At 39.0% G+C, this 11952-nt stretch overlaps 1 long non-coding RNA gene across 2 annotated transcripts in view; it reads left to right on the top strand.

Annotated features, from left to right (window-relative positions):
• The window catches only part of LOC143280472 (uncharacterized), a 10100-nt gene extending 639 nt beyond the window's left edge, over positions 1-9461 (top strand). For both annotated transcript variants that reach the window (XR_013055018.1, XR_013055019.1), the window contains exons 2-3: positions 5314-5590; positions 6587-9461. This is a non-coding gene — a long non-coding RNA (uncharacterized LOC143280472). The remainder of the gene's footprint in view (positions 1-5313; positions 5591-6586) is intronic.
• The last annotated feature ends 2491 nt before the right edge of the window (positions 9462-11952 follow it).

Below are 11952 nucleotides of genomic sequence, written 5' to 3'. Positions count from 1 at the left end.
ACACATGCAAATAACAGCAACAACTTCGAATAGAGGGAAGCCTGAAATTTAACCTTTGCTGTACCCCTCTCAAAAAAAAAAAAAAAAAAAAAAAAAAAGCTAATGTTTATGACTTGTATGAGCACAGCCATATTATAAGTTTTTTGTTTTTGTTTTTGTTGTTGGTTTTTTAAATTTAGTCATAATTAAATATTATTGGTTTCTTAATCATGCCATGTAGCCCTTTTTTTGTGATCATGACAAAGGACATCATATATATAAATATATATATATATATATGTTTATATATGTGTGTGTGTGTGTGATAAACTTTTGTTAGTTACTTTTGTGATCATTGTAATATGTTTAATGTAAAATTAGTACATGTATCATTATATGTATACACTATTCACTTTAGGAAAGACTTCCCCTTCCCCCCCAATCCCCTCTTTCTCTCTCACCTCCTTTGATTTGGTTAACAAAATAAGTTGAACATGAAGTATAATATGGAAATCTTTCCAGCGTCAGGTGGTAATTTTTTGTTTTCAATGTCAAGACTTTAAGATAAAGGTGAACATGTAGCAGAGAAAAAAAGTTCACATGGTATAGTATATAAATGTCATTTTTTCTTCAGAGTATACACTTAATGTTGCATTATTTCCAAGGTTTTCAATAATCAGAGCTCCCAGTCCCATTTAGCGAATTCCTGGATTTCAGTTTTCAGCGAAATGTAAAAATGAGATTCAGCACACACACACACACACACACACACACACACACACACACACACACACACACACACAACACACACACACACACACACACACACACACACACACACACACACACAAAATTGAGAAAAAAAATTTTTAGCAGGAGCTTGCTGCAAGAGCAACTGAGCTGAATAAGTATTATTTGCATAGAGTTAGTGATAACTGGGAATATTGACTGCGAGATGTAGATCAGTGATGGGTAGAGCTGGTAGAGTAGGGCGGGAGGAGTGAAGAAGATACTTTTGTCCCAGACAACTATACTCATCCTCAAAAGAAATGTGATTTTTTGTTTTCATTTAATTCAGTTGGTTTAAACACATTCCTTTTTCTTTTCTTTTTTTTTCTTTTTTGTCATCAGATCACATTATTCAAATTCACTGCCACATAGTGGCACACAGGCAGACTTTTAGAAGGGACAGTCACCAACAAAAGTTTCTTGGCAGTTGGCTACAGGGTAGATCAGTAACGAATGTGTCCACCATTGGCATCAGTAATGGCCTGAACCCTGCGAGGCATCAAGCACACCAAATCATTTATCGCTGCTCTTGGAATATTGTTCCAAGCCACTTGAAGACTGTGCTGCAGCTGGGCCACTGTTGCCAGCCTTGGGCGGATCTGGTTGACCTGTTGTTGAAGAAGATCCCAGAAATGTTCAGTTGGCTTTAAATCAGGGCTGAGAGCTGGCCAGACCATTGTGTTGATTCCTTGCAGCTGCAAGAATGCTTGTGTGTGTCTCGCAGTGTGTGCCTGGGCATTGTCTTGCTGGAGAATCTGATTTTATGTGCTCCTGTAACCATGTAAGTATTGCAAAACATGAGGATGAAGCACCTGTTCAACAGACTGCTCAGCATTCACACCATTTTCTCTTCCAGGGCCAATATTCTGGAAAAACAAAACCAAAAAACACTGGTCCCAGATGTACATCAAGACCAGTGCCATACCACATCATCACACTTGGACCACCCGAGGGTTTCTCCCAAGCACACTCACTGATAAAGCCTGAATTTGCCCGTCAGGATTGTCAATACAAAAGTGACTTTCATCTGTAAACAGAATGTTTCTCCACTTCCAATGAGTCCACTGCTGGCGGTCTCGTGCATACTGCAGTCTGGCCACCCTGTGATGTCTTGTAAGGATGGGACCCTTGGCGGGACATCAGTTGTGCAGGCCACGCTCAGCCAGCCAATGGCACGTTTCTCCACTGACAGGTCTCCCTTGATTTCCAACAGTGTTTCTATTCCTCAGCTGTTTCAAACCGATGTTGCAGATTATGGTGATAAAGTAGGCTGTCTTTCTGGCTGTGGTCACTCCGGGGTCGGACGCTTGTTCCTGTGGTACTAAAATGCTCCTGTAGATGATAGACAGTGGTGACATGAACTCCAAAATGGTCTGCAACATTCTCTGGAGCCTCCCCCAGCCTGCAGTCTACCAACAGCCCTTCACATTGATGAGAGTGGAGTCGAGGCATTGCTGTTTTAGACCACTGAAAGCTTTCAAATTGGATTTGGCTGATTGGGTTCATGAAACAAAATGTGATCAGCACTGATCACCTGCCAAATCCATTCAATTCATTTTGCACATGATTTTTTTTTTTTTTTTTTTTGATTTTTTTTTTAAGCAGTAATGCATTCTTGTCAAAAATTCAGCTTGCCACAGTAAACAAGTGACTGACCCAGTTTTATCCTTACTGATGGAAAGACAGGTCTCATTGTCTTACAGAAGTGCCAGGTTTACGTTTTGTTATTACAAGCATGTCAGACAAAAAATCATTTCTTTTGTGGATAGGTATAAAATTAGTTAAAGTCCATGATAGGCCACATGCATGCACATGTCTGACATGTCCACACAACTCTGAAACTCGCTCCTGACTTGTGCTCCGTAAGCCTAGGCATTAGAGTACAACATCACTGTTTGGAACACTTCACTGGCTTCCTGTGAAGGCTAGAATTCAATACAGAATTACTTGTCTCTGTTACCAGTGTCTCTATCATAACAATATGCCACCATATATCTGATGTTAGTGTCAACTTTTAAATTAATCTAAAGATGTGCCTTTTAAAACTATATCTGTCCTAAACAAATCTTGGTATATATATTTATATATATATTTTTAGGTGTTGTGTGGAGGGGGAGGGGGGCATGTGACTGGTTTTTAAGTATTGGGAATCTTTTAAAGTATTTTCATTGGTTTTAAATATTTTGTGTATACTGTTGGGGTGTTGTTTGGAGAGGGGATTGAGAAATTTGTTTGCACCTTTTTCTTGCGCATATGATACATTATAGGCTGATTAGAATGAAATTTTATGACAACTTGACAGAACAAGTATAGACAAATTTTCTACTCATTTTTTATTATCACCTGTAACAAATAAGACACGGTGTAAGTTATAACAGCCAGTGAGTGCTAATGGATAAATCAGCACTGGAGTTGCACAAGTTCTTGGACAGGAAATCAGGATATGGAATGTATCGTTTTTAAGAACATGTTATTGGAAAGAGGCAAAAGAGGTAGCTGAATTTTATTTGCAGAATGCTTTGTGCCAAGGCCTTATCACTTAGTGCATAATTTCATGAAAGACAAACTCATCCCAAGCATGTTACTTTGTGCCTTTCATTTGTAGCTGAGGCACTGATTTAGACTTTTAAGAGAAAAATAAGAGAATAGTCATGTAAACTTCTTAGAAGCTCAGGCTTTGCTGTTAACACAGTGAATTTTTTTTTTAAATCAGAGTAACTGACCATTGTTTATTATCTCTAAGTAAAGACCCACCAATGTGAAGTAATGGTCACAGCAATTTAGTTTTTGAGCTGTGCAATTCTAACGCATTGAAGCTGACAGTTTTGTGCAAAAGATTTCAAGACCAGATCATATGTATAGTAGATAAGTCCCCTGTGAAAGTTATCTCTGCAAAAAAAAAAAAAAAGCAAACATGATTATGGCTCACATAGTGTCTGTCGCATAATTCCAGAAACAAGCCATTAGATCTCCAAAGATATCAGCGTTAGAGGAAGGGAGGTCAATGCATACGGGTAAATGACTAACTTTACCGGAAAGGTTAGTTCCCTTTAATTGCCAGATGGCTATCAACCCCCAAAATATGGAATTCTGCCTTTTGAAGTGCACATCAAACTGGTTTCACTTCTGAGTGCTGGTGCACCATCAAAATGGGAATGAATTAAGATCAACTCCATGCATGTGTATGGGGTGTTTCTGTGTGTGCATTTGCATGCTTGTGTTAGTGTGTGCATGTGTGGGTGTGCACGGGTTCCTTGAGTGTGGCCCTTTTCCATTCATGTTTTATTTCAATCACTTGCCTTCAGTTTATCTTTACTGTATTGGTATATGTTTATGTATTTACACATTTAGTTTGTTTTATTAGTACATATAATTTTGATATAAACGTTTTACACAAATCCAGCATAGTCTTGAGTCTCAAGGCCTGATCAGCATGTTCAGTTTATGCGAATGTCAGACATTTCCTGCTTTTATCAGTTGTTTTGATTTTTTTTTTTTTTCAGCAGATGTGGTTTAGCATATATGAACTGAATGTCTGGACACCCGACACCACCATAAAACTGAAACTGTGTGCATGTAATGTGGACTTAGCGGTTTTCTAGCTCTGTGTATCATATTTCTAGAAGAAGAAGAAAGAGAAAGGTATGTTTACTGAAAATTTAGTTGTGTGAAGAAAATGTTCGGATGGAAGACTCAAGGAGGAAATGAATAAGAAAAAAAAAGTAATGAAATATCCTTCCTTTGGCCCTTTATCCACCATCCTAGCAGGATATTGGTTTTTGTGTGTTGTGTTCAACTGATGTCCAGAGTTTGTGTTATGAAATTTCAAAGTATGGAATACATGATACAGTCAGGAAAGGGTTAAAACATTAATAGATTCAATTTCAACATTTGCCTGCACATTAGAACAGTGAAAACATTAAAAGATTCAATTCCAACATTTGCCTGCACATTGGAACAATGAAAACATTAATAGATTCAATTCCAACATTTGCCTGCACATTAGAATAGTGAAAACATTAATAGATTCAATTCCATTTCCAACATTTGCCTGCACATTCGAACACTGAAATCGTTGCCTACAATATCTTGTCAACAAACTTCAATATTTAAAATTGATGTATGTTGACAAGATATTGGAGGAAACGTTTTCATCCCAACACACAGTTTTGGTTTGAGTCTTTACTTATTTTCTGATGTTCAGATTCGAAAGTTTTATTTTTTTATGTGAGGAGTTTTAGATACCTAAAATCTGAGCTTCCTGTTTGGTTAGATGCCAGTTGCCACTCAGAACCCAGCACTTTCTGTTAAAAAAAAAAAAAAAAAAAATCTTTGAAACATTGTGTAGGATGTCCTTTCTCCTGCATTTGTAAAATAACTTACGTTTGAAATGGGTAGAAATCACATGTGAACAATGAAGGCGTTGCTTCACATATTTCATTGAATCATTGCTGTTTACTATGATTTTGCAACATGCCTCCTTATCCATCTGATATTAGTCTCCCAATAAATGAATAATTATTTGAACTGGGGTGTGGGTTGCAGGAGTGAAGCTTCACAGCGATGCACAGTAGTGGGCAAGCAGCAACAGTGACAGCAACCATGAAAGCACCCAGTGAGACACCAGTAGGTAATGGCAAGACAAGGAGCTACCAGCACAACAGAGGGAACAATTCAGCCAGGGAGGTACAGGGAGCTACTGCACAGTCCTAGGATGACAGGGAGAGAGCTGTCACCCAGTCACCGACCCGGCCACCCAAGCCAGCCTCAGGGAGCCAACGGGAATGCCAGGCGGACAACAGGAGGACAAGCCAAGACCCCAGTAAGACCCTACACTTTTCCTCCATCTGTCCCTCTCATTGAAAAAAAAACTACATAGGGGACTGTGCAGTAAATAGCCCAGGGTCACACAGGCTTTGTGTGTGACAACAAACAGCCCAGGGTCACAGAGGTCTCATGTGTGCAGCAGAAATGGATTCCCCTCACTAGATGCAAACGAGGAAATTCCCTTCTCTTAGGCAGATTGGGATGACAGATTGGGATCCTCTTGGATCTCTGAAAAATCTGATGAGTACATCATCCGTAAGAACAGTTGCATCGATCAGATCTGTGTTCTTAGGAAGACAAAGTGTGGAAAATGAATGGCAAAAAAAGAGAGAGAGAAAAAAAGAAAAGGGATTCACCATTCCCCACACCTCTTCCAAATTAGGATGAAATCCAAACGGCCCCTGAACCAGCCAGAAAACTGGGTCTGAGCACAGACCCAGTGAAAGTGAACCCAGAGAAGGGTCTGACCCCAATGACAAACCAGGCTGCCGAGAGAAAGGGGGGAGGGAGAGAGGGAGGGAGAGAGACAGAGAAAGACACACACACATACACATACACACAAACACACACACACACAGAGAAATTTTTTTTGGACTAGGTTGGAAGTTGTGTGATGCAGTGCAGTACATAACCCTCGGACTCCTGTCTGGTGATTCACCATCCTGGATTCATCCCAGGTCATACCTGGATAGTTGAGCATTGTGATGTATAAATGCTTTGGCACTTTGTGATAGAAATCAGTGTATGCGAATGTATTTATGTGATTATTAGTAAGCAAATGTGTGTGTGTGTGTGTGTGTGCAGAGGAGCTACATGAATGTTGGAATTATTAGAATGATAACCTGCTTAACTTAAATCATCTCTTGATTTGACATTTTATGAAAATATGCATTGTATTGAATGGTCCTTAATTTTTGTGTGTGTGTGTGAACCCTGTGTATGTATACTTGTTCTATGTTTGAAGGAAAATGACACCTGACTTTGTCAGCAGGTTGACAACTTGAGAAAGAGAGAAGATTCCACACACGTGATGGACTGGCTTGGAGGCCATGTGCTACAGTGCAGTCGATAACCCTGGGACTCTTGTTTGGGGATTTTTGGTCTTGGATCCATGGTCATCCCAGGTCATGTGTGGTATTTTGTGATGTGAATGATGAATGAAGCTGGGCAGCAGACTATTTTCATGTTTCATTTTATAGAATGTTATGTATTGGTTCTTATAGAGACTCAAAGCCAAGACTCAGTTGTGTATGTGATAGACCACTGACAAGCTGCGGGGAATGGAACTCCCACAGTTATTGTGAATTTTCTGCCTTCACCAAAATCTTCTCTCTTTTTGAACATGATGAATGTGCGTTTTCTTTTTTTCTTCTTTTTCTTTATGCCAGGGACATGAAAATTGCCAGCTGGCATTCTTGTTTTTGTTTTGTACACCAGTCATGTATGATTTTGTGAGTTATGTATAATCATTGTATCATGTATAGGGTTACCATGACTTCTGATCCATAATCATTGAATTTTTCAGACATTGCCCACTTTAGGATCAAAAGTTGTTTTATGAGCCAGGTAGTTCAGTTCAGTCTTGTTAAGACATCTTATACCATGTGCTATCTCTAAGTTTGCCTTCTTGTTCCTGGTACAATATTGCTTCCAGACTTGTGCCACTAGAGTGATGGCCTAGAGGTAACGCGTCCACCTAGGAAGCGAGAGAATCTGAGCGCGCTGGTTCAAATCACGGCTCAGCCGCCGATATTTTCTCCTCCTCCACTAGACCTTGAGTGGTGGTCTGGACGCTAGTCATTCGGATGAGACGATAAACCGAGGTCCTGTGTGCAGCATGCACTTAGCGCACGTAAAAGAACCCACGGCAACAAAAGGGTTGTTCCTGTCAAAATTCTGTAGAAAAATCCACTGCGATAGGAAAAACAAATAAAACTGCACGCAGGAAAAAATACAAAAAAAGGGGTGGCGCTGTAGTGTAGCAACGCGCTCTCCCTGGGGAGAGCAGCCCGAATTTCACACAGAGAAATCTGTTGTGATAAAAAGAAATACAAATAGTATCACAGAGAAGTTTGAAAGGTTTCACGTTGTCAGCAATCCTCACACTGGAGCAGTGTAAAGAGCCTCAGTGAGAGTCTCAAATGCTTCCTGATGTTCTTTCCATTTATGTTAGATATGTGATGGCAGACTCATCACCTTATAATGACCATGACCATTTGTGCACTGGCCTCTTTACTTTGAAATCCGATTGGTGGGAACATAACCAGGTGTAATGCCATGCAAGGGCTTAGCTAAGGGTGCAAAGTTAGGAATGAACTTCCTGTACAGTCCTGCAAATCCAGTGAATAAGTTGACATCTTTCACTGTCTTTGGAAGAGAGCAGTTCCTGAGCTCTTCCATCTTTTCCTGAATCTGAAAATCTTCTATTTCTCCCTGTCTAATTTGAGAAAATAAAGTACTCTTTGAAACATCTGCCATTTCACCCCGTTTAATTTAGGAAAAATAGAAATTCTCTTTGAAAAATCTGCCATTTCACCCTGTTCAATGTAGGAAAATAGTATTCTCTGAAACATCTTTCATTTCACCCTGTTTAATTTAGTAAAATAAAGTGTTCTCTGAAACATCTGCCATTTCACCCTGTTTGATGTAGGAAAATCAAGTACTCTCTGAAACATCTGCCATTTCACCCTGTTTAATTCAGGAAAATAGTAAGTACTCTCTGAAACGTCTGTCATTTCACCCTGTTTAATGTAGGAAAATCAAGTACTGTCTGAAACATCTGTCATTTCACCCTGTTTAATTCAGGAAAATAGTAAGTACTCTCTGAAACATCTGTCATTTCACCCTGTTTGATGTAGGAAAATTATGTACTCTCTGAAACATCTGTCATTTCACCCTGTTTAATTTAGTAAAATAAAGTGTTCTCTGAAACATCTGCCGTTTCACCCTGTTTGATGTAGGAAAATCAAGTACTGTCTGAAACATCTGTCATTTCACCCTGTTTAATTCAGGAAAATAGTAAGTACTCTCTGAAACATCTGCCATTTCACCCTGTTTGATGTAGGAAAATCAAGTACTCTCTTAAACATCTGTCATTTCACCCTGTTTAATTCAGGAAAATAGTAAGTACTCTCTGAAACATCTGCCATTTCACCCTGTTTAATTCAGGAAAATAGTAAGTACTCTCTGAAACATCTGCCATTTCACCCTGTTTAATTTAGGAAAATAGCCTGTACTCTCTGAAACATCCACCATTTCACCCTGTTTAATTTAGGAAAATAAAGTACTCTCTGAAACATCTGCCATTTCACCCTGTTTGATTTAGGAGAATAGCCTGTACTCTCTGAAACATCTGCCATTTCACCCTGTTTAATTTAGGAAAATAGCCTGTACTCTTTGAAACATCCACCATTTCACCCTGTTTAATTTAAGAAAATAAAGTACTCTCTGAAACATCTGCCATTTCACCCTGTTTGATTTAGGAGAATAGCCTGTACTCTCTGAAGCATCAGCCATTTCACCCTGTTTTGTTTAGGGAAATAAAGTTCACCCTGTGTGCTCCTTGGAATTCAACACTGACAGGTACCATGAGAAAAAAATACTGATCTCCCAACCAAAAAATGCATGCCACAAAAATATTTCTATGGCTGTAATAATCCAGCAGTAATATGATAGAAATATTATATGATGGGGATTACATTAAAGTTGTGTTAAGATTTTTTTTTTCTTTTTCTTTTTTTCAAATTGTATTAAAAAAGGAAACCCAAACCAAACTAAAAACAAGAGAGGCAAGGTCTTCAAGACTCAGGTGTGATATGTACTTCATCAAACAAAGGAATTATGAGAGAAAAAAAACTGGAAAAAAAGAAGCAGCAGCCATCCTGTCAAGAAGTCTTGTTAAACGTCACTGAATGGGAAATTTATATCCCACAATCACACAAACTGTTCCCCCCTCCCCTCTCCCCCCCCTCTCCCACCAACACAAACATAAATCAATATGACGCTGTTGCAGTGGAGAGATACATGAATCAATTTGATGCTGCTGCTGTGGAGAGGTACATAAATCAATTTGATGCTGTTGCTGTGGAGAGACACATGAATCAATTTGATGCTGCTGCTGTGGAGGTACATAAATCAATTGGATGCTGTGGAGGTACATAAATCAATTGGATGCTGTTGCTGTGGAGGTACATAAATCAGTTGGATGCTGTTGCTGTGGAGAGGTACATGAATCAATTTGATGCTGTTGCTGTGGAGGTACATAAATCAGTTGGATGCTGTGGAGGTACATAAATCAGTTAGATGCTGTTGCTGTGGAGAGGTACATAAATCAGTTGGATGCTGTTGCTGTGGAGGTACATAAATCAGTTGGATGCTGTTGCTGTGGAGAGGTACATAAATCAATTGGATGCTGTTGCTGTGGAGGTACATAAATCAGTTGGATGCTGTTGCTGTGGAGAGGTACATAAATCAATTGGATGCTGTTGCTGTGCAGAGGTACATAAATCAATTTGATGCTGTTGCTGTGGAGGTACATAAATCAGTTGGATGCTGTGGAGGTACATAAATCAGTTGGATGCTGTTGCTGTGGATTTACATGAATCAATTTGAGGATATTGCTATGGAGAGGTACATAATCAATTTGAGGCTGTTGCTGTTGAGGTACATATATTGATTTAAGGATGTTGTTGTGGAAAGGAACATAAACAGTTTGAGTATTTGAGACTTGCTGTGGAGAGGTACATAAACAATTTGAGTATTTGAGACTTGCTGTGGAGAGGTACATAAACAATTTAAGACTGTTGCTGTGGAGATACATAAACAATTTGATGCAAAAGTTGTGTGGAGATATATAAACAATTCAAAGCAAAAGTTGTGTGGAGATACATAACCAATTTCAGGCTGTTGATTAATTGAAGGCTGTTGCTGTGGAGAGGTGCATTGTCAGTTTGAGGCTGTTGCTGTGGAGGTATATAAACAATTTGGGGCAGTTGCTATGCAAAATACATAATCAATTGGAGGCTGTTGCTGTGGAGGTACATAAACAATTTGGGACTGTTGCTATGCAAAATACATAATCAATTGGAGGCTGTTGCTGTGGAGGTACATAAACAATCTGGGGCTGTTGCTATGCAAAATACATAATCAATTGGAGGCTGTTGCTGTGGAGGTACATAAACAATTTGGGGCTGTTGCTATGCAAAATACATAATCAATTGGAGGCTGTTGCTGTGGAGGTACATAAACAATTTGGGGCAGTTGCTATGCAAAATACATAATCAATTGGAGGCTGTTGCTGTGGAGGTACATAAACAATTTGGGGCTGTTGCTATGCAAAATACATAATCAATTGGAGGCTGTTGCTGTGGAGGTACATAAACAATCAGGGGCTGTTGCAGGGTAATGTGTGTGTGTGTGTGTGTGTGTGTGTGTGTGTGTGTGTTGGGGCTCATGTACGTTTATGTGTATTTGACTGTGCTTTCATATCTGTGAAACTGAATGTTTGGTGCTTATCTGTTATGCATATGTGTGTGTATGTGTGAATGTGTGCCAGTCTGCATGCTTTACATTTATTTGCTTATTTATCATCATTTTTGTCTTTTTTATTTATTCATATATTATTATTATTATTATTATTATTATTACTTTTTTAAAAAATATTTATTTATTTATGTATGCTTATAGTTGACTTCATCAAGTTTTTGTGCCTTATACATATTATTATTAGTAGTAGTTCTTTTTTTAATGTATTTATCTATTATTTATTTACCTTTTTTGCTTCTCAAGGCCTGACTAAGCACGTTGGGTTGCGCTGCATGTCAGGCATCTGCTTGGCAGATGTGGTGTAGTGTATATGGATTTGTCCGAACGCAGTGACGCCTCCTTGAGCTACTGAAACTGAAACTGTTTTGTTTTGTTGCTATGCAAAATACATAATCAATTGGAGGCTGTTGCTGTGGAGGTACATAAACAATTTGGGGCTGTTGCTATGCAAAATACATAATCAATTGGAGGCTGTTGCTGTGGAGGTACATAAACAATTTGGGGCTGTTGCTATGCAAAATACATAATCAATTGGAGGCTGTTGCTGTGGAGGTAGATAAACAATCTGGGGCTGTTGCTATGCAAAATACATAATCAATTGGAGGCTGGTGCTCTGAGGTACATGAACACTTTGGGGCTGTTGCTATGCAAAATACATAATCAATTGGAGGCTGTTGCTGTGGAGAGGTACATAAACACTTTGGGGCTGTTGCTACGCAAAATACATAATCATTTGGAGGCTGGTGCTCTGAGGTACATAAGCAATTTGAGGCTGTTGCTGTGGAGATACATGATCAATTTTAAGTTGTTGCT

Source organism: Babylonia areolata, chromosome 3, assembly GCF_041734735.1.
Source record: "Babylonia areolata isolate BAREFJ2019XMU chromosome 3, ASM4173473v1, whole genome shotgun sequence".
Taxonomy (NCBI): Eukaryota; Metazoa; Mollusca; class Gastropoda; order Neogastropoda; family Buccinidae; genus Babylonia; species Babylonia areolata.
Note: the sequence above shows the minus strand (reverse complement) of the source record. Positions and strands in the feature narration are given on the sequence as shown.